Consider the following 22323-nt stretch of genomic DNA (forward strand, 5'->3'; position numbering starts at 1 on the left):
TAGCCTTTCGCTCCCTGTATGTTACCGCTGCCACCTTCAGAATTTGAAAGAGAGTATTCCAGTCAACATTGTCAAAAGCTTTCTCTAAGTCTACAAATGCTAAAAACGTAGGTTTGCCTTTCCTTAATCTTTCTTCTAAGATAAGTCGTGAGGTCAGTATTGCCTCACATCCAGATTGCCTCACATCCAGACTGATCTTCCCCGAGGTTGGCTTCTACCAGTTTCGTCTGTAAAGAATTCGCGTTAGTATTTTGCAGTTGTGACTTATTAAACTGATAGTCCGATACTTTTAACATCTGTCAACACCTGCTCTCTTTGGGATTGTAATTGTTACATTCTTCATGAAGTCTGAGGGAATTTCGCCTGTCTCATACATCTTGGTCACCAGATGGTAGAGTTTTGTCAGGACTGGCTCTCCCAAGGCTGTCAGTAGTTCTAATGGAATGTTGTCTACTCCCGGGGCCTTGTTTCGACTTAGGTCTTTCAGTGCTCTGTCAGACTCTTCACGCAGTATCATGTCTCCCATTTCATCTTCATCTACCTCCACTTCCACTTCCGTAATGTTGTCCTCAAGAACATCGCCCCTGTATAGATCTTCTATATACTCCTTCCACGTTTCTGCTTTCTAAATAGCTACAAAAATACTGATTGATTTTGATTGAGAATGATCGCCAAAGATTAAGTCTGTCGGTACCAAATGCAGTCACAGTTTTTAGCCACCGACCTGCTCAATACGCCACTCGTAATATATATCTTTTCTCGTCACAAAATTCGCTTAAAAATTCCGAAGTTTCTACACGCCCATCGGAATAATTATGCCGTCACTTTACCACACTTTTGATGTATGAAACACTGCTAGATCCGGCAACTTATCGTTTCCATCGGAACTACTGCTACACACGTACGATCTGTTTCACGGCTAGGCTCCTACTCTTCTCTAGAATACTCTAAGCCTTCTCTACCAGCAGAGAAAGGCGCGCGAAGAATATTGCTTTACCATTGGTCAGTTTACTCGACAGCCAATAGCAAAACAACACTTTCCCGCGTTAGTCCGCGCTTTTCATCAATAACCAATCGCAAAATAGTAAACCTAACGACTGCACTTTTTACCGACGTAATTATCTAATATGCTGAAGTTTTGCTTATGCATAAAGTTTTGTACTATTGTTATTTATACCTGAATTAATTTTCCCTTTACCATAAACTTACTTTACAAATCTATTCTTCAAAAATCCCCTTTGTCCATATCCATACGTCTTCGAAATGTTCCCACACTAAATCCTACTACATAACTCGTTAAACAATTATCTTCACATTAACTTTAAACGAGACTCACGCATCATTCATACTGCTAAAACACATTTATAACATTTTACCTACACAAAACGACATAATAACACTTTATGAAAATACTAGGACAGTTTATGAAAAACATTCTATTACTTTAGTGCACTCTAGTGGGCACAATCGAAACTAAAATCACAGTCCCCCTATCCAATACTGTCCTCTATCGGCTGATACATAAACCACGTGCGCGTCCAGTCTCGCGTCACCATCTGTCACTCTCCAGCTCTGAGACACATCTCCCACTTAACCGCCTCCAAGGCAGGATCGGTATACGGCGCTACGCCTCATGGTGACTGTGCGCCAGTAGCCCTGCAGAAGTCCCGGACACCCAAGCGTATGAAGAAAGGCGCTGGTCCGATTTCCGCAAAGGGTCTGGAGAAAATGATTACAAAATTCGAAAAGACAGGCTCTTTTGAAGTGCAGTGTGGCAGAGGGAGGAAAGCAGTTGATCTGATGTGCGTCGAAGATGTGGCGACAGGGTTGCAGGACGCGTCGAGCGCTGGTGTGCAAACATGCACGGCATGGAGAATTGTCCGAACGTCGAGCATACCTGCGAAGATGCTACGTAAAACCGTGCAAAACATCGTCCATTACTGTCCATAGAAAATTACCCATGTTCGGGAATTGCTTCTTAGGCCGTGCGAAGCTCGCACTCGCGCCATCTCTTATTTTACATCCCGTTTTTTTTTCGTGTTGCCACCTCGTTATGTTGGTTTCAATTTCTGCTGTCACTGAGTCGCTGCTTTGTCTGCCCATCAGCGGCAGCAGCAGCGCCTATCAATATAGCCCTCGCCTGTTATCTTTGCTGCACGGCTATTACTTCCCGGTTGTCGTCTGTCGTGGACTGAGTTGCAGGAGTGCAGTTTGGGCCTGCCAGTTGGGGAGCTGGAATGCGGCACTAGTTCTGTCAAGCTGGAGCAGCAGTGAGGCCTGGATGTCCGTGGCCCGCCTGACCATTGTAGCCACTCATCACTTTAGCCGGGGACGGTCATCGTGGATCGTCGGTCGGTCGTCCTACCGGAAGACGTGAATTGGCTCGCCGATCGCTTATGGGTTGGCTGTGTGTGTGAATCGACTCCCGATTTGTCTTCGTGATTGCATAGCCACTGCGTAGTGTCGTTCAAGACTTCGTGCAAGAGTTTGTCAAACTGTGTGTGTAGTTGGTGTCATTTCCAGTTACAACTTGTATTAAATGTTGACGGCGTACTGGCAGTCAGTTGGTCGGTTGGAGCGGATGAGCAAGCAAGTCTCCGCACGCCAAAGTCGGACGGGCCCGTTGGCGGTCTCTACGCTGTGTCGGAGCGTGTCGGAGCTGTTCTGAGTGCTACGAGCTTCGTGGCTCACTGACCCGGGACACGAAAGTTGAGGGGTGAGTTAATTACCGAAGCCACACCTGTTCACGTTGCCCCCTTGGTTGGTGGTATTCCTGGGAGCAACAGCGAGTGTTCGAGTTGGCGAAGATTTAGTCGCTGTGTCGTGGAATTGACTATATTTGTCGGTTTGAAATTCAAGTGCATCTGAGGAATTTTGTGCTTTGTAGCCATTAGTGTTCTGGTTACCTGTCCTGGTCGCTGACGTAACTTTTGGGCAGTGTCCTTTCCTCAACACATGGTGTGTAGTTTTCACAGCTTGATGTATTTTTGGTTGTGGGCGGCTGTGGCTGTAACGTTTTGGCTTGGGAAATCTCGTACACTGGTCGGTGGTTAGCAAGTCGTCTTGTCGGTGGGTCCCTGTCTGTCTCTTGGTTGTGTCGCCGGCGGATCGAGTATAGTTGGGCTGACATCTCCTCTCACCTAAGCGAACGTTAAGATTTCAAGGGCAGACCGAGGCCCTTGGAAACTACTGACCACTGTTGCCTATACGTGTATTTTTAATGGCTCATAGCTGATGGATGGAATGCTTGTAATTGTGTTTTTAAAAACAAAGTCCTTCCGACGTTTTAAAAGTAAGTTTCTCTAACTTGGACAAGTCTTACGCTGTCTGAAGATAAAGCTTGGGCCTTCTGCCCATTGAAAATTTATTCTATTGTTTTTAAAAGCATCGGCCTTCAGCCGCTTTAAGTTTTAAGGACCTTACTTATCAAGTATTACCTTTTGGAAGATAAAGCTGTGGGCTTTCTGCCTGTTGAAAAGGCCTGTTTAAAAGCATCGGTCTTCAGCCGCTTTAAGTTTTAAGGATCTTACTTATCAAGTATTACCTTTTGGAGAATAAAGCTGTGGGTTTTCTGCCTGTTGAAAATTTATTGTTGTATATTGTTTTTAAAAGCATCGGCCTTCAGTCACTTTAAATTTTAAGGTTCTTATTTATCAAGTATTACATTCTTTGAAGATAAAGTTGTGCGCCTTCTGCCTGTTGAATATTTATTGCAGTTGTGTTGTTATTAAAATGATAGGCCTTCAGCCACTTCAAAATTTTGTATTCTTACTTATCAAGTCTTACATCACTTGGGCTTAAATACTATTTAAGGTTAAAAGCTTTGGGCCTTCTGCCTTGGAAAAGTGGATGTAGTTTTTTTTTTCAACCAAAGGCCTTCAACCGTTTTGGACTCAGGTTTCTTATTGATCATAAAGCTTGAGCCTTCTGCCTATTGAAAGGTTATCGTAGTTATGTTGTTTTAAACTTAGCGGCCTTCAGCCGCTTTTAAAAAACTTAATCTATCTGACAATTCAAGTGTTAAATACTATTTAAAGTTAAAGTCTAGAGCCTTCTGTCTCATACATATACACTCCTGGAAATTGAAATAAGAACACCGTGAATTCATTGTCCCAGGAAGGGGAAACTTTATTGACACATTCCTGGGGTCAGATACATCACATGATCACACTGACAGAACCACAGGCACATAGACACAGGCAACAGAGCATGCACAATGTCGGCACTAGTACAGTGTATATCCACCTTTCGCAGCAATGCAGGCTGCTATTCCCCCATCGAGACGATCGTAGAGATGCTGGATGTAGTCCTGTGGAACGGCTTGCCATGCCATTTCCACCTGGCGCCTCAGTTGGACCAGCGTTCGTGCTGGACGTGCAGACCGCGTGAGACGACGCTTCATCCAGTCCCAAACATGCTCAATGGGGGACAGATCCGGAGATCTTGCTGGCCAGGGTAGTTGACTTACACCTTCTAGAGCACGTTGGGTGGCACGGGATACATGCGGACGTGCATTGTCCTGTTGGAACAGCAAGTTCCCTTGCCGGTCTAGGAATGGTAGAACGATGGGTTCGATGACGGTTTGGATGTACCGTGCAGTATTGAGTGTCCCCTCGACGATCACCAGTGGTGTACGGCCAGTGTAGGAGATCGCTCCCCACACCATGATGCCGGGTGTTGGCTCTGTGTGCCTCGGTCGTATGCAGTCCTGATTGTGGCGCTCACCTGCACGGCGCCAAACACGCATACGACCATCATTGGCACCAAGGCAGAAGCGACTCTCATCGCTGAAGACGACACGTCTCCATTCGTCCCTCCATTCACGCCTGTCGCGACACCACTGGAGGCGGGCTGCACGATGTTGGGGCGTGAGCGGAAGACGGCCTAACGGTGTGCGGGACCGTAGCCCAGCTTCATGGAGACGGTTGCGAATGGTCCTCGCCGATACCCCAGGAGCAGCAGTGTCCCAAATTTGCTGGGAAGTGGCGGTGCGGTCCCCTACGGCACTGCGTAGGATCCTACGGTCTTGGCGTGCATCCGTGCGTCGCTGCGGTCCGGTCCCAGGTCGACGGGCACGTGCACCTTCCGCCGACCACTGGCGACAACATCGATGTACTGTGGAGACCTCACGCCCCACGTGTTGAGCAATTCGGCGGTACGTCCACCCGGCCTCCCGCATGCCCACTATACGCCCTCGCTCAAAGTCCGTCAACTGCACATACGGTTCACGTCCACGCTGTCGCGGCATGCTACCAGTGTTAAAGACTGCGATGGAGCTCCGTATGCCACGGCAAACTGGCTGACACTGACGGCGGCGGTGCACAAATGCTGCGCAGCTAGCGCCATTCGACAGCCAACACCGCGGTTCCTGGTGTGTCCGCTGTGCCGTGCGTGTGATCATTGCTTGTACAGCCCTCTCGCAGTGTCCGGAGCAAGTATGGTGGGTCTGACACACCGGTGTCAATGTGTTCTTTTTTCCATTTCCAGGAGTATATATATATATATATATATATATATATATAAGATGATGAGACTTACCAAGCAAAAGCGCTGGCAGGTCGATAGACACACAAACAAACACAAACATACACACAAAATTCAAGCTTTCGCAACAAACAGTTGCTTCGTCAGGAAAGAGGGAAGGAGAGGGAAAGACGAAAGGATGTGGGTTTTAAGGGAGAGGGTAAGGAGTCAGTCCAATCCCGGGGGCGGAAAGACTTACCTTAGGGGGAAAAAAGGGCAGGTATACACTCGCACACACACACATATCCATCCGCACATACACAGACACTAGCAGACATTTGTAAAGGCAAAGAGTTTTTTCCCACGTGGAATGTAGCTGGACAACTAAATAAAGCGTTATGCTTGGAGTGTAACTGACAGCCACTCATTCTGGCCCCCTTCCACAATTCCCACTACTTGTCCTGTTCTGCGTGTTTAGCAGGGCGTCTCACTTCTTGCTGACCTGCCAGCAAGACAAACGTTCGCTCTGCAGTTTCTTAATCGCTCGCAAATAAACAATGAGTGGCTACGGAACATTCCGTGGACAGATGAAGTACATTTCCATCTCCAAGGACACGTCAATACTCAGAATTGCAGAATATGGGCAATGGAAAATCCTCAAGCCCATTAACCGGTACCTCTTCATTCTGCGAAGATGAATGTGTGGTGCGGCGTGACAAATCCTTTACCGAAGGGCCGTATTTTTTTCGAGGAGATGAGTCCTGCCAGTCATGTTACCTGTACTGTCACTGGTAAACGCTAAGAAGAGTCTTTTGCGCACCAACGTCATTCCAGCGCTTCAACATCGTGGACGTGTAGGTAGGATCATTTTTATGCAAGATGGAGCTGCTCTGCACATTGCACAGCCATTGAAGCGGCTGTTGCACAGGTTTTTTTGCAAATGCCAGAATTATCAGCCGTCATTTCCTTCAGCATAGCCATCCAGATCACCTGATCGTGACACGTGTAGCTTTTAGCTGTGGGGTTATGTGAAAGATGTGGTCAGTGTTCCAGTTACGAACGTAGCTTAATTGAAGGCATGCACTGCACAAAGCATTCTGAACTTGACTGTTGTGGAATACGCCACGCGGGATTAGCCGAGCGGTCTAAGGCGCTGCAGTCATGGACTGTGCGGCTGGTCCCGGCGGAGGTTCGAGTCCTCCCTCGGGCATGGGTGTGCGTGTTTGTGTTTGTCCTTACGATAATTTAGGTTAAGTAGTGTGTAAGCTTAGGGACTGATGACCTTAGCATTTAAGTTCCATAAGATTTCACACACATATTTTTGTAGAATACGCTGTTTCTTTAGTTCAACTTGTAGCAGGTGTAATATCTCTTTATATTCGATGAATTATTCTGATACAATCCTACCCTTGAATGACGTTTACTAATTTTCTATCTTCATACTCCCAGAATCCATGCGCAAAGTAGTTTCACACAATAGCTATGCCATGAGCGCATAATTATTCTTTGCAGTACTCTCTCTGGTGGTTGTTAGAAAAAAGCTTCCGAGATTGTCTTCGTGCCTATTAGCCCGAGCATTGTTTGAAGAATTGTAATCTGAATATTGAGATTGACGACAAAAGATAACCGATACGAAATTGTACGATTAATACAAAAGGCGTGTATTTGACATTTGAGAATTAATGATATTCATCGATATATTGCGTAGTTGTTAATCAGAAGGGAACTTCCGAAAGACTGGATACGAACCTGCATTTAATAATCCAAGAGCTCCATTACTTCTTCGGAAGTTTAAACTTCATCAAAGCCAAATATCCGCTTGATCTGAGGTTTCCCGACTGATTATACAACGCTCCCAAAAATACGAGGCATTTTATTTGTACAGATTAGCAGACTGCCGCAAAGCACGAGCCTCCAGAGAAGAAGAATCATGGCCTGATTCCATTTTAACAAGTAAAATTTCTGAATCATTTTGAGTGACTGAGCTATGACTGTGTTTCCTATTATGAATGATTGATTGCTCGAGCGAATTGAGAACTACATAGATAGGAGGAAAAATTACACAGCAAACGTCGGACAGCATACTGACCATGTCTTGCACAAGTCTTACGACAATTATTAATCGATGTCATTTTGCATTTTATGTGGTTTTTGGTCCCAGGCCAATTAAAATCCGATGTCATTTTGCTTTTTATGCTGTTTTTGATCACAGGATAATTAAAAACCGACGTCGGTTTGCTCTTTATTTGGCTTTTGTCGTCAGGACAATTATAAACCGATTTTTCGCACCCTGTGTGGTATGACCTCGTCGTAGTAGATGGGCTTTCGTAATTAACAGTGCCACAACCGTTGACTGACGAACTAGTGGAGTCATTCACATTGAACAGTACGGATGGCGTAATGTGCAGCTCAAACTATAGCTGTCGTATTCTGATTCATGTATGATTTTTCGGCGAACCCATTTACGACAAGACGCACACAGTGCCATCTATTGGTGAAATTTTTGTTATTTTTTTTTGTTCCATTATGTTTCCCCCTGCGTTAATAATACGCAGTTGAAATCTGACGTAATTCTGAGCGGTCGTTTACTTTCTACAGCATTCTGGAAGAGGAATTTTAATTATGGACACCCTGTAGACGACACAAGTCAAATAGCCTCAGTCTTCAAGAAATATGTAATAATTCCAATTGCAAAAAAGCAGATGCTGACCCATATGCATAGTATCGAAGTTTAATGAGTCATGGTTAGTTAGATACTGACGCGAATTATTTACAGACAAACGGAAAGAAACTTGTAGAAACCCATCTCAAGCAATATCAGTTTAAATTCCAGAGAAACGCAGAGGCAAAACGAGACGCAATGCTGGCCCTACGACATGTGTTACAAGATAGACTGAAGAAAGGTGTTTGTAGATTTAGATTTAGAGAAAGTTTTGACATTATGAACTGGAATACAGTATCTGAAATTCTTAAGATAGCAGGGCTAAGATAACAGAGACCGAAAGTTTATCTACAACTTGCGCGGCAACCGGGCTGCACTTATAAGACTCGAACGACGTGAAAGAGAAGCAGTAGATGAAACGGAAGTGAGAGACAATTATAGCCTATGCCCGGTGCTATTCAGTCTGTGCACTGAGCAAGCAGTAAAGGAAACCAGTGGGGAAAATTGGAAACGAAATTAAATTTCACACAGAAGAAATAAAAACTTTGCCGCGTGGGATTAGGCGAGGGGTCTAGGGCGCTGCAGTCATTGACTGTGTGGGTGGTCCCGGCGGAGGTTCGAATCCTCTCTCGGGCAGGGGTGTGTGTGTTTGTCCTTAGGATAATTTAGGTTATGTAGTGTGTACGCTTAGGGACTGATGACCTTAGCAGTTAAGTCCCAGAAGATTTCACACACAAAATAAAAACTTTGTACTTCGCCGATGACATCGTAATTGTCAGGGCAAAAGACTTGGAAGTGCTGTTGAAAGGGGTGACTCATGTTTTGAAAACATGTTAAAAATATCAATATCACCAAAAGTGAAAGGAGTACAATGGAATTTAGTCGAATTAAATGAGGGATGCTGAGGGAATAAGGTTAGGAAATGAGAGATTAAATGTATTACATACACTCCTGGAAATGGAATAAAGAACACATTGACACCGGTGTGTCAGACCCACCATACTTGCTCCGGACACTGCGAGAGGGCTGTACAAGCAATGATCACACGCACGGCACAGCGGACACACCAGGAACCGCGGTGTTGGCCGTCGAATGGCGCTAGCTGCGCAGCATTTGTGCACCGCCGCCGTCAGTGTCAGCCAGTTTGCTGTGGCATACGCAGCTCCATCGCAGTCTTACTGGTAGCATGCCGCGACAGCGTGGACGTGAACCGTATGTGCAGTTGACGGACTTTGAGCGAGGGCGTATAGTGGGCATGCGGGAGACCGGGTGGACGTACCGCCGAATTGCTCAACACGTGGGGCGTGAGGTCTCCACAGTACATCGATGTTGTCGCCAGTGGTCGGCGGAAGCTGCACGTGCCCGTCGACCTGGGACCGGACCGCAGCGACGCACGGATGCACGCCAAGACCGTAGGATCCTACGCAGTGCCGTAGGGGACCGCACCGCCACTTCCCAGCAAATTAGGGACACTGTTGCTCCTGGGGTATCGGCGAGGACCATTCGCAACCGTCTTCATGAAGCTGGGCTACGGTCCCGCACACCGTTAGGCCGTCTTCGGCTCACGCCCCAACATCGAGCAGCCCGCCTCCAGTGGTGTCGCGACAGGCGTGAATGGAGGGACGAATGGAGACGTGTCGTCTTCAGCGATGAGAGTCGCTTCTGCCTTGGTGCCAATGATGGTCGTATGCGTGTTTGGCGCCGTGCAGGTGAGCGCCACAATCAGGACTGCATACGACCGAGGCACACAGGGCCAACACCCGGCATCATGGTGTGGGGAACGTTCTCCTACACTGGCCGTACACCACTGGTGATCGTCGAGGGGACGCTGAATAGTGCACGGTACATCCAAACCGTCATCGAACCCATCGTTCTACCATTCCTAGACCGGCAAGGGAACTTGCTGTTCCAACAGGACAATGCACGTCCGCATGTATCTCGTGCTACCCAACGTGCTCTAGAAGGTGTAAGTCAACTACCCTGGCCAGCAAGATCTCCGGATCTGTCCCCCATTGAGCATGTTTGGGTCTGGATGAAGCGTCGTCTCACGCGGTCTGCACGTCCAGCACGAACGCTGGTCCAACTGAGGCGCCAGGTGGAAATGGCATGGCAAGCCGTTCCACAGGACTACATCCAGCATCTCTACGATCGTCTCCATGGGAGAATAGCAGCCTGCATTGCTGCGAAAGGTGGATATACACTGTACTAGTGCCGACATTGTGCATGCTCTGTTGCCTGTGTCTATGTGCCTGTGGTTCTGTCAGTGTGATCATGTGATGTATCTGACCCCAGGAATGTGTCAATAAAGTTTCCCCTTCCTGGGACAATGAATTCACGATGTTCTTATTTCAATTTCCAGGAGTGTATGTCTTGTCATTTGGGCAGCGAAGTAATTGAAGACAGCCGAAGTAGAGAGGATATAAAATGCATACTGACAATAGCGACAAAAGCATTCCTGAAAATGATAAATTTGTTTGTGTTCAATGTAAATTGAGGAGTGCTCCCGCAAGACGTGTTTTAGGATTGGTATGCAGGCTGCCTGTTCGATTAAGATGCGCATACCACACCGGATAGGGTCAAAGCCCAATAGCCGGCCGGAGAGACCGAGCGGTTCTAGGCGCTACAGTCTGGAAGCGCGCGACTGCTACTGTCGCAGGTTCGAATCCTGCCTCGGGCATGGATGTGTGTGATGTCCTTAGGTTACTTAGGTTTAAGTAGTTCTAAGCTCTAGGGGACTGATGACCTCAGAAGTTAAGTCCCATAGTGCTCAGAGCCATTTGAACCATTTGAAAGCCCAATAGGTTCCCTAAATCGGGTGTTTACAAGACTTATTGCAACGACTGTAACAGTTACTATATTGTCAGATAGGCTGATCTTTTGACATACGTTTCAGGGTGCATAACTATTTTCAAAATGAATAGCTTCTGGCTGCCACAACACCGGTGAAAGACATTGATCAGGTGCTATAAATACTGTATTACATTGTGCTCCAAACTGAGGAAAACTTGATTTGCTCGAAGTATTAGAGATTTATTCCAGTATGAAGAAGTCCATGATAAGGTTTTGAATGAACTGGAAGAGTTCAGCCAGAATTATTTCTTCAGTATCTTCGATGAAATGTTGTAGAAACCTATTCCCAACAGGGAATCATATAGCGCTCTTAGAAAAAAGTGTTCCGAGACTGTTACCTGAAATGCTCCTCCATGATACTGACAAGAGGGAGATTGAGTTAATAATTAAATCACTAAAGACCAAGAACTCTCACGGATATGACGGGGTATCTAGCAGAATACTGAAGTATTGTTCTGTGTATGTTAGCCCAGTACTTAGCCATATCTGTAACTTTTCCTTTAGCAGTGGTCGGTTTCCTGGCCGATTAAAGTACTCTGTAGTGAAGCCACTTTATAAAAAGAGAGACAGGGATAATGTTGACAACTTTAGACCTATTTCCATGCCATCGGTGTTTGCTAAATTTATCGAGAAGGTTGTATATACAAGATTACTGGAGAATTTAAATTCACATAATTTGCTGTCAAATGTACAGTTTGGTTTTAGAAATGGGTTAACAACTGAAAATGCTATATTCTCTTTTCTCTGTGAGGTTTTGGACGCATTAAATAAAAGGTTGCGAACGCTAGGTGTTTTCTTTGATTTAACGAAGGCTTTTGACTGTGTCGACGACAAAATATTACTGCAGAAGTTGGACCATTATGGAGTAAGGGAAGTAGCTTACAACTGGTTGGCCTCTTACTTTAAGAACAGAAAGCAGAAGGTAATTCTCCGCAATATTGAGAGTGGTAGTGATGTTCAGTCGCAATGGGGCACTGTTAAGTGGGGCATTCCCCAAGGGTCAGTGCTGGGGCCACTGCTGTTTCTTATTTATATAACTGATATGCCTTCTAGTATTACAGGTGATTCAAAAATATTTCTGTTTGCTGATGACACCAGCTTGGTAGTGAAGGATCTTGTGTGTAATATTGAAACAGTATCAAATAATGTAGTTCATGAAATAAGTTCATGGCTTGTGGAAAACAATTTGATGCTAAATCACAGTAAGACTCAGTTTTTACAGTTTCTAACTCATAATTCAACAAGAACTGATATTTTGATCAGACAGAATGGGCATATTATAAGCGAGACGGAACAGTTCCGGTTCCTAGGCGTCCGGATAGATAGCAAGCTGTTGTGGAAAGCCAATGTCCAGGATCTTGTTCAGAAACTAAATGCTGCTTTATTTACCATTAGAACAGTATCTGAAATAAGTGACACTTCAACACGAAAAGTAGTCTACTTCACATATTTTCATACGCTTATGTCGTATGGTATTATTTTTTGGGGTAATTCTTCTGATTCAAAAAGGGTATTTTTGGCTAAAAAACGGGCTGTTCGAGCTATGTGTGGTGTAAGTTCGAGAACCTCTTGTCGTCCCCTATTCAATAGTCTGGGAATTCTGACATTGCCCTCACAGTATGTATTTTCTTTAATTTCGTTTGTTGTTAGCAATATTAGCCTATTCCCAACAGTTAGCAGCCTTCACTCAGTTAATACTGGGCAGAAATCAAATCTGTATGTGGAATGCACTTCCTTGACTCTTGTGCAGAAAGAAGTGCAGTATTCTGCTACATCCATTTTCAATAAGCTACCACAAGAACTCAAAAATCTTAGCAGTAGCCCAAAGTCTTTTAAGTCTAAACTGAAGAGTTTCCTGATGGCTCACTCCTTCTATTCTGTCGAGGAGCTCCTGGAAGAGCTAAAAAATTGTCTTGTCGCCTGAATATGTTTTTATATTTCATTTTATCTGTTTCTACTATCGTGTTATAATTTTATGTATTGACTCGTTCCATGACCATGGAGATTTCTCCTTAATTTGGTCCCACGGAACAATAAATAAATAAATAAATAAATAAATAAATAGGGAAATTACTCTGCGACCGGCCATCTTCCGACCTGGGACGTGAAAACACTGACGCCGACCGCCATCTGTCTGCGCCTTCTTGCAGTGCTTCAAATCAAATGGTTCAAATGGCTCCAAGAACTGTGGGACGTTACACGAGAGGTCGTCAGTCCCCTAGACTTAGAACTACTCAAACCTAACTAACTGCCCGAGGCAGGATTCGAACCTGCGACCGCAGCAGCAGCGCTGTTCCGGACTGAAGCGCCTAGAAGCGCTCGGCCACAGCGGCCGGCTATTGGCAGGCGTACTTGGCGGTAGATTAATAGGGCCATACGTGCTACCACAAATATTAACAGGACGTATTATCTGGACTTTCTCATTAATGTGTTGCCTATGTTTCTGGAGGCTGTGCCGTTCCTACAACGAATAGAACTGTGGTTCGTGCGTTTTGGCGCACCAGCACACTTTAGTCACAATGTGCACGAACCGGTAGAGGTTGGGGGGACAGGGGCCACCTTGGCCAGCTCGTTTACCAAACCTCAAACCCGTTAGACTTCTGGTTATGCGGACACGTGAAGGAATTGATCTACACCATATCAATCAACGCTGTGCGGACACAACGGGGTTGCGTCATCAATGCGTGCCGTCAGGCACAACTACTTGTGCGTCACTACTTACGCCTGAGGGCGGAGGGGTGCGTTGCCATGAACGGACGCCACATTGAACACCTCCTGCAAACACTTGTTCATCGCAGAAAGCATACATTTCAGGATCCAAGTTTATTGGACTTCTTTGCATTGTTTCCATGAGTACTACTGTAAGACGTGTATATGTCTATTGTCGATTGGTTCAAATGGCTCTGAGCACTATGGGACTTAACTGCTGCGGTCGTCAGTCCCCTAGGAGTTAGAACTACTTAAGCCTAACTAAGCTATGGGCATCACACACACCCATACCCGAGGCAGGATTCGAACCTGCGACCGTAGCGGTCGCGCGATTCCAGACTGTAGCGCCTCGAACCGCTCGGCCACTTCGGCCGGCTGTTGTCTATTGTCAGACCACAATTTATGAAAGATGTTTATATTTAATTAATAGCATTAAGTAGGAATAATTAATATTTGTCATTGTGGAAATAATTGTGGTAGCAGGGAATGTCTGCACCAAAGTATTGTTGGTGGGAGAGACCGCACATTGACATAATTTTAAAAAGGGCGGGAGCGACCGCGTATGGATACATTTTAAGAAAAGAGCCGGAAAGACCGCGCATTGATACATTTTGTAATGGCAGCAGGGACTGTCTGCACCATAAAGCATTGTTGGCGGGAGAGACCGCACTTCAGCGTTCGCAGGAAGTCGGTAGTAAGCGAGATGTGAAGCGAGTCGGTAGCAGGTCTGAAGCGAGAGGTTGAGAGGAGCGGTGTGCCTGCCAGCCACCAGCTGTGGTTTACAAGAGACTATAAACGGATGTACAGAGACATCAGCTAACTATTATCATAAGAGGAACTAATATTATTGAATTTTTTTTTTTTTTTGAGAAACTCGAGACTACTGAAGGTATGTTTGCGCAATGCTATTTGTAAGATTATTGTAAAAAGTAAGTCCCATTTGAACGTTTGTAAAATCATTTCATTACCAACAGAAAATATTTGAAGAATCGTTTTCAGAATATAATTAAATTTTGCCAGCAATATTGCATTACTGATTATAATCCATCCCAAAAACCATCAACGTAAAACTTTGCAAAATTTTATTGTTGTCAAGAAAAAGTTTAACAATGAAATACGTAACTTCAGTCAAATTAATTAAAGAATAACGTCAGCTTTGGTAATAAATACAGCCACCTATTATGACAGCCCACCAGCAGTTAATAGAGTATAGTAAAACAGAGTAAGTATATTCATGTCGCAGTTCGATGCAGCAGTCAGATGGAGATCCAGTAACAGTAAAGGAGGTAAGGAACAGTTTTGGGTTATTGCAGGTAACGACTGAGGGCCACGACGACGACACATTCTATGTTTCGTCGAAATAATCAGAAAATCACTTTTAATAAGGTGCATTTAAATTTGTATGCGAAGATTGCACTTAAAATTATTGAGAAGAAGAATTAATTTCAAAGGGAAGATTTCATTTGTAATTATTAAGCGAGAGATAGAAATCAAATGGCTCTGAGCACTATGGGACTTAACTTCTGAGGTCATCAGTCGCCTAGAACTTAGAACTACTTAAACCGAACTACCCTTAGGACATCACGCACATCCATGCCTGAGGCAGGATTCGAACCTGCGACCGTAGCGGTCTTGCGGTTCCAGACTGTAGCGCCTAGAACCGCTCGGCCACCCCGGCCGGCAGATAGAAATCCTAAGAGAAGGTTTCATAGGGTATTGTAGAAGGGAAGGTTGCATAACAAAAGAGATATAGAGGAGACGGGAAGGTTTCACTTCCACCTCTCAAAGTATTCGACACCTTTTTTTCTGAACACACTTCATAATTAGTTATCGATTGAATCTTCACAAATTCGAGCATTCTGCTATACAGTTTTAAACATGGCTGTTTCTCAGGAAACAGTATAGAATTTTCAAACACAGGAATTGTACACCCAACCACTTGCAAATAACTGTTTGGTACATTGACCTAGGTTTCGACACCTACTAAGGACGTCGTCATCAGAATGAAATTTTGAGAAACCGTACAATTACTTTGCGAGAAAGCAGTGGTTAGAATTTAGAGCAGCTATGCTAAACTCATCATCATGCTAACAACAAAGTATTTCTCCTGCATTAATCATTAACATCAGGTAAGTAGGACATGTTCTGAGGCATCAAGGGATCACCAATTTAGTATTGGAGGGCAGCGTGGAGGGTAAAAATCGTATAGGGAGACCAAGAGATAAATACACTAAGCAAATTCAGAAGGATGTAGGCTGCAGTAGGTACTGGGAGATGAAGAAGCTTGCACAGGATAGAGTAGCATGGAGAGCTGCATCCAACCAGTCTCAGGACTGAAGACCACAACAACAACAACAACAACAATCAGGTAAGTTTGAAAAATGTCGACTGTTTTTTTTTTCTGACACTGCAGATGTTTATTGAAAAGCTAATTACAGATTCAGCAAGACATCACACAGTTCAGAACTGTTTATATACAAATTATATCAAAAATCAATTATCGTTGAGGTCCGTAGGAACAGCATCTATCCGTTCGTTGAATAAAAAATGGTGTGACACCTGAAACAATAGAAGACGGAGTTACTGTTTTTTATTTAGAAGTTAGACGAGAGCTGAAAAGTAAAAACAAAATTACAAGACAAAATTCATAATATTTTCTCGTGCTACGTATGGGTTGCAGGGTTGAATCAAAGCCTCGTCTTCATGTTTTTAGATAGTGCAGGCAACGAAGCAGATGTAGTAATGTGTGTCAGTGGTGTCATGATATTAATACTGCTAGAAAACACAAGTGTCTGTTATTGCATTTGTGAGAGTTAAGTGGTTAGTTCCTTTAGTATTGATTGGCTCTCCCGCTATAATTCCTGCAAAGTAGCAATCGAAAATGCGTGTTGATGTATGTGGGAAAAGATAGAGTATAGGACTGTACACCGCCACCGGATAATGTTGTTGCTTCGCATATGTGGCACATGGCAGCAGAGCCTGTAATGGCTTGCGAATACGCTATTGGACATTGACAACGGTGGACAGTGTGGTTTCTCTGACTGCTCCAGATATCTACAAGAAGTCAGTAGCCATATGTGGCGAAACAGCACCAACGCGCAGAACCGTATGACTGTTGTTGGACGGAAAGAACTGCGCTGAAAAACGCAAAAGCACTGGGCTTCCAGCACGTGTACGCAGACCAAGCAGTGCCCAGCGTCTCAATGACGTGATGCTGGGTCACAGCCGAATCACGTTTGACGAACTAGAGAAGGCAGCAGGTGTGTGACGGGCGATCCCCCACACCATCCTCCGTGAGGAGCTGAAGGTGTGTGCTGGACGGTTCCCCCACCACTGCGCGTGTGGAGATAACACCAACAGTAGCTGCAACTGAACAGTGGCGATCCAGCCGTGTTCTCTCAGCGTCTCGTCACGGCCGGAGAGTCACGGTTCTTCCATGAGACTCCAGGAAAGAACAGCCAGTCTAGTGAGTGGAAGCACAGCGGAGACCCTGGAGCCAAGGTGCCACGGCCGGCACTATTCGTGCAGACAGGAATGCGACTGCGTTCTGAGATCAGGGAGGCGCACTGCCGGAGGACTGGTTTCCTCCCAGTACGACGCTCAACAGTGACTGGTGCTGCTGTTAGCTGCACCAACTGCGCTGATGCACTCGACAACGTCGCCACAGAATATGGCGCCGTGGCGCTCTGCTCCAGCACGACAATGCGCGACCACATGCCAGTCGCCATACGACTGCGACCGCGTGTAAACTAGGTTTTACCGCTCAGCCAAGTCCTCCATATTCACCGGATATAGCTCCTAGCCACTGTGCCCTACTCGACGCAGTGGAACAGGTCATGCGAGTCCACCGCCAATGACCAACTTCATGTACTTGTCTGAAAGTGGCGCCGGAATACCCCCAAAGGTTTGCTACGCAGTTACGGTAGCTGCTAGACCGCTGGCAAAAGTGCATAGACATTGGTGGGGAGTACCTGTAATATGGTCTTTGTACGTTTGTTCGGTAAATGGTTCCTGTGAACGCAAAAATAAAAAATTGCGGCAATCATTGTTGAACGCTCCAAGTATATTCGACTCTAGCACATTTGTCTTTTTCAGAAACTTTTCTCTTGCTACTGTCGGTCTGCATTTTACGTTCTCTTTACCTCAGCCCTCGTCAGTTATTTTATTGTCCAAATAGCAAAATTCACACACTACTTTAAGCGTCTCATTTTCTAATCTAATTCTATCACCATCACGTCCTTCAATCCACGTAGTTTCCATTACTGTTGTTTTAATTTCTTTTTAAATTGTTCATGGAAACAGCAGCGACTGGAAAGGACTAGTAAAATTTTTAATTAGAAATCAGTCTTGATAGCACAATTTTTTGAAGTATCGGTTTCCATCTGTGTACGATCATCTTCAGGCCAGTTACTCAATGATGGAGACGATGGCTCGCAGCAGGAACCGCTCTGGGAAGGCGTGAAGATCAGCTGCTCTTGTTCAACTTTTGTCGATATTCCTTGTATAATTCCTTTCCAACATACTATGTGTGGTGTCACCGCCAGACACCACACTTGCTAGGTGGTAGCTTTAAATCGGCCGCGGTCCATTAGTACATGTCGGACCCGCGTGTCGCCACTGTCAGTCATTGCAGACCTAGCGCCACCACACGGCAGGTCTAGAAAGACGGACTAGCACTCGCCCCAGTTGTACGACGACTTTGCTAGCGACTACACTGAAGAAGCCTTACTCTCAGTTGCCGAGAGACAGTTAGAATAGCATTCAGCTCACTCCATGACTACGACCTAGCAAGGCGCAATTAACCGTATCTGAAGATAGTCTAATTTGTATAGTCAAGAGCGATGTACCACAAGGATGCAATAAAGTTAAGTATCCGAGGAACTGCATATTTTTCTCTATAGCATTCACCAAGTATCCTGTTCCAGAACTCACGCCAGCCGGCGTGTGTGTACGCGTGCCTTTCGGCTACTTCCTAGTGGCGTGGCTGTCTTGCTACGCCACAACACTATGCATTCTGTTCAACTGCTTTTTCAGTTCCTTTGCCACCTCTGACAGAATTATAATGTTATCGGCAAAACCGCAAAGTTTTTATTTGTTCCCCACGATCCGTTTTCAAATTTCTCCTTGTTTTCCTTTACTAGGATGCCCGGTGTACAGAGAGCACAACACGGGACATAGGCTGCAACCCTATCTCACTCCCTTCTCAACTACAGCTTCCTTTTCATTGTCCCCGAGTGTTAAAACTGCACTCTGGTTTCTGTGTTTTACACCTGTTGTCTAATGTTGCAAATAATGCCACAGATTCGAACTGCGTATCTCTGCCGTGACTTTACATCTAATATTTGTGAATTCTTGGAAATGGCGTATTGTCGATACTACGATACCAGAATAAAAGCTCCTACTCCCGTAACCGGAATAAGACGATATTTAAACCTACTTGAACAGTTGGCCTCCGCTCTCAAGAATCATACCTTTATCTTTAACTTTCCTATCAATTTTTCTAGAAAGTGACGTCGCGCTGTGGGTAGATAACGGACTCGCGTTTGGAAAGCCTGCGGTTGAAATCCCTATTGGTCATTCAGATTTTAGATTTCGTTTGGTTTCCCTAAATTGCTTAAGGTGAATGCTGAGTTGTTTCTTCCGAAAAAAAAAACCCGACCGATTTCCTCCCGTATACTTCTCCAATCCGAGTCGTTGACGTCGTTGTCGACGGGATGTTGCACCTCAATCGTCGTTTCAAAGTGAAGGGAGGGACCCGAGAGTAGACTGGTGAGCGGGCGTGCTTACTTTTGGCGCTGGACTCACCTGCGACAGTCGCGTCGCCCGTCGCTCTACCCCCAGGGGTTCCAGTCCTTCTTGATGGTCAGCGTGATGGGCACTGGAACTGCTGGAACGCTGGAAGCCGCTTTGGCCGCGGCCGCTGCCGCCGCCGCTGATGCAGCCGCCGTACGCTGACGCAGAGAACAAGGCGTATGTTGTACTCCATCGCGACTCATTAATACGAGAATGAATGAGGATGAAGAGAAACAGAGGAAAGAATTTTGTAGCACAATTTGTATACAAGAACAGGAGTACCTCAGACCAAGCACTATTGAAAAAGATATGAACATCACAAGAAGCAATAAAAGGCAAACACGTCCTCCATTTTCAAGAAAACTTCCATATGCAAAAAAGCATTAACACGAAACAAATAGTTTGATCAATGACCAAACACCTACTGAAAACCGGAGATTATATAAAATAATTGAAGAAATCACATAAAAGGAAGGGCTTTTCCATCTTACATTCTGCCTCACTCAACAACCCCTCCCTCGCCCCAAATCCCGAATTTCTTCTAACTTTTTGGTCCTCTCCCTTTTCCCCAACTGACTCTCCATCGCAATGCAGTGCATTTACTGTCCATTCATCTTTGCTTCTCGCTCCATCCTTCCCCCCTCCCCCCCCCCCCCTTCGACTACTCACCACACGTAATGTAAACTTCATCGCTACTCCTTAAAGTAATTAAACAGAGTAATACAACTATAATGAACTACAGAGACGGGGAAAACAATATAGATCAAAGAAAAACTGATGGCTATGTTAACAATACTACAAAACATAATGCAAACAAACAGTGAATAGCTGTGTATGAAAGTGTGCTGTGTTAGACGTGAGAAATGCATAGTTCCGCAAAGCAGCATAAAATTAGACCACAATTTTTCATTGCTTAACGAAGAAATGAACCAAAAACATTGTAGGAGACGGCATTTCCTGACGTAGGCGAAGAACCAAGCAGAAATTATCGTAACTAAAAACAAACAATGTGTTAAGACACTGTGTTTCGATCTAGAAAACAAATGTAAATGCCTTTAGTTACAGACCACTGATGACGCTTCACTTCAGTATAGCGAAACGCGTCTGGTGAGAAAAACACGCATTTTATTGTAGTTTTAACGACGGAACGAAACTACCGTCAGGAATTGTAAAGCAACTACGGACAATACGGCCACACAAATGAAGAATTTAAGAAAGTATAGGTTTTCCGGTTTACAGGCCATCTACTGAGTCTCAGTCGCCAATTTGGTAATGGAGGGAAGAGAGGGTGGCAAAAATTGTAGAGGAAGACCAATGCTTGGTTACAGAAAGCAGACCCAAATGTAAGTAGACTCCACTAATTCTTCAGAGATGGCGACACTTAGAGAAGATAGAGTAGCGTGGAGAGCGGCATCAAACCAGAGTTATGACTGAAGACCACAACGACAACCACTACATGTCTCACGGCGTCCCATTGACTGCTGTTAGACAGCCCCAAACAAGGGGCGCGCTACAGCCCTCTGCCAGATCAGACAATGTTTCACTAACCTGAAATCAGACAGCACGCCGTAACTGGACTGGGCCCTCTTCGTGATGATCACAGTGAAACAGCCAGCTGTGACTGAGTAATACAAGTTAGAAGCGGCAGTGTTAATTAAAACGAGAGAGCTGGACGAAAGTAAGTGAACTGTTCAATATTTCGTAACTAGTCGCCATAAATGGTTATACATTTATACGAGAGCTGTGAGATAAGACGGTGAGTCATTTCATGGGGAAAAATTTTGTGGCTGCCTACACAACCATGGTTGTACTTCAGGCACGCACCTCTCCGTCCGAAGGAAATGGATGACTACGAATATCTTTCTGCCGATTTCGGACAATGTGGAAGTTGCTTATGGAGTATGTGTAAGGGTATCCCAGCGAAACTTCTGCAGTTTACATTTTTTCCATGAAGGCATTGAAAGTCTTGTCTCACAGTGAGATAAATATATTAATAGTCATGGCGACTGCTTTTGAAACAATAAAGAGTATAGCTATTTTTTTCCATCTATATCGTTTTCATCTGACTGTCCCTTGGAATAAGTTGACGTTAATGCATGGAAAAAGGTGGTTCTTCAGTGGGTGGTTGTCGTTCTTCAACTGTACTACACGTGTTTCTCCCACATGGATTACAAAGATTCTGTTCATGTTCGATACAGTCCATATTCATGTTTTTGTCTCACGTGTGGACTGATATATTAATTTATATCTCACGTCTGTTGCGAAGTGATGCCGACAGATGTTCTGTATACTGCCTGATAACAAGTACGCCGTCGAAATTGGCCAGTGATAAACAAACGGAGACAATTTACAGCCTGTAAAGGACAAGGTTTTATTTTGAAAATTATATCTAGGCTGTGGACGGATGTACAGACAAGGGTATTATAATGTACTTGTTACCCTTATTACTTTCAAGCAATTAAATATTTTTTTGCAAAGTTAGATCTCACCCTCGTTGACCTCACATGTCTCATTCTTTGTTTGGATATGAACATTCTGACAAAACGAATTGTGTAATTTCTGCTCAGATCACTAATTGAGCCTTTGCTAATTTCCTGATTACATTCGAGGAATTAAATATTTTATTGTGAACCTAGACTTCACGGTGGTCAATTTGATACTCTTTCTATTTCCCACTCTTCGTTTGGCTATGAAAATTCGGTAAAAAATCCGAATTTCAATGGAGTTTGACCAAAAACAAGCTGTAAGGACCGGTCGCGAATCGTTCTTGGGTAGCTCAGATGGTAGAGCACTTGCCCACGAAAGGCAAAGTTCTTCAATTCGAGTCTCGGTCCGGCACACAGTTT

The sequence above is a fragment of the Schistocerca cancellata genome, chromosome 10 (genome assembly GCF_023864275.1).
Source record: "Schistocerca cancellata isolate TAMUIC-IGC-003103 chromosome 10, iqSchCanc2.1, whole genome shotgun sequence".
Lineage (NCBI taxonomy): Eukaryota > Metazoa > Arthropoda > Insecta > Orthoptera > Acrididae > Schistocerca > Schistocerca cancellata.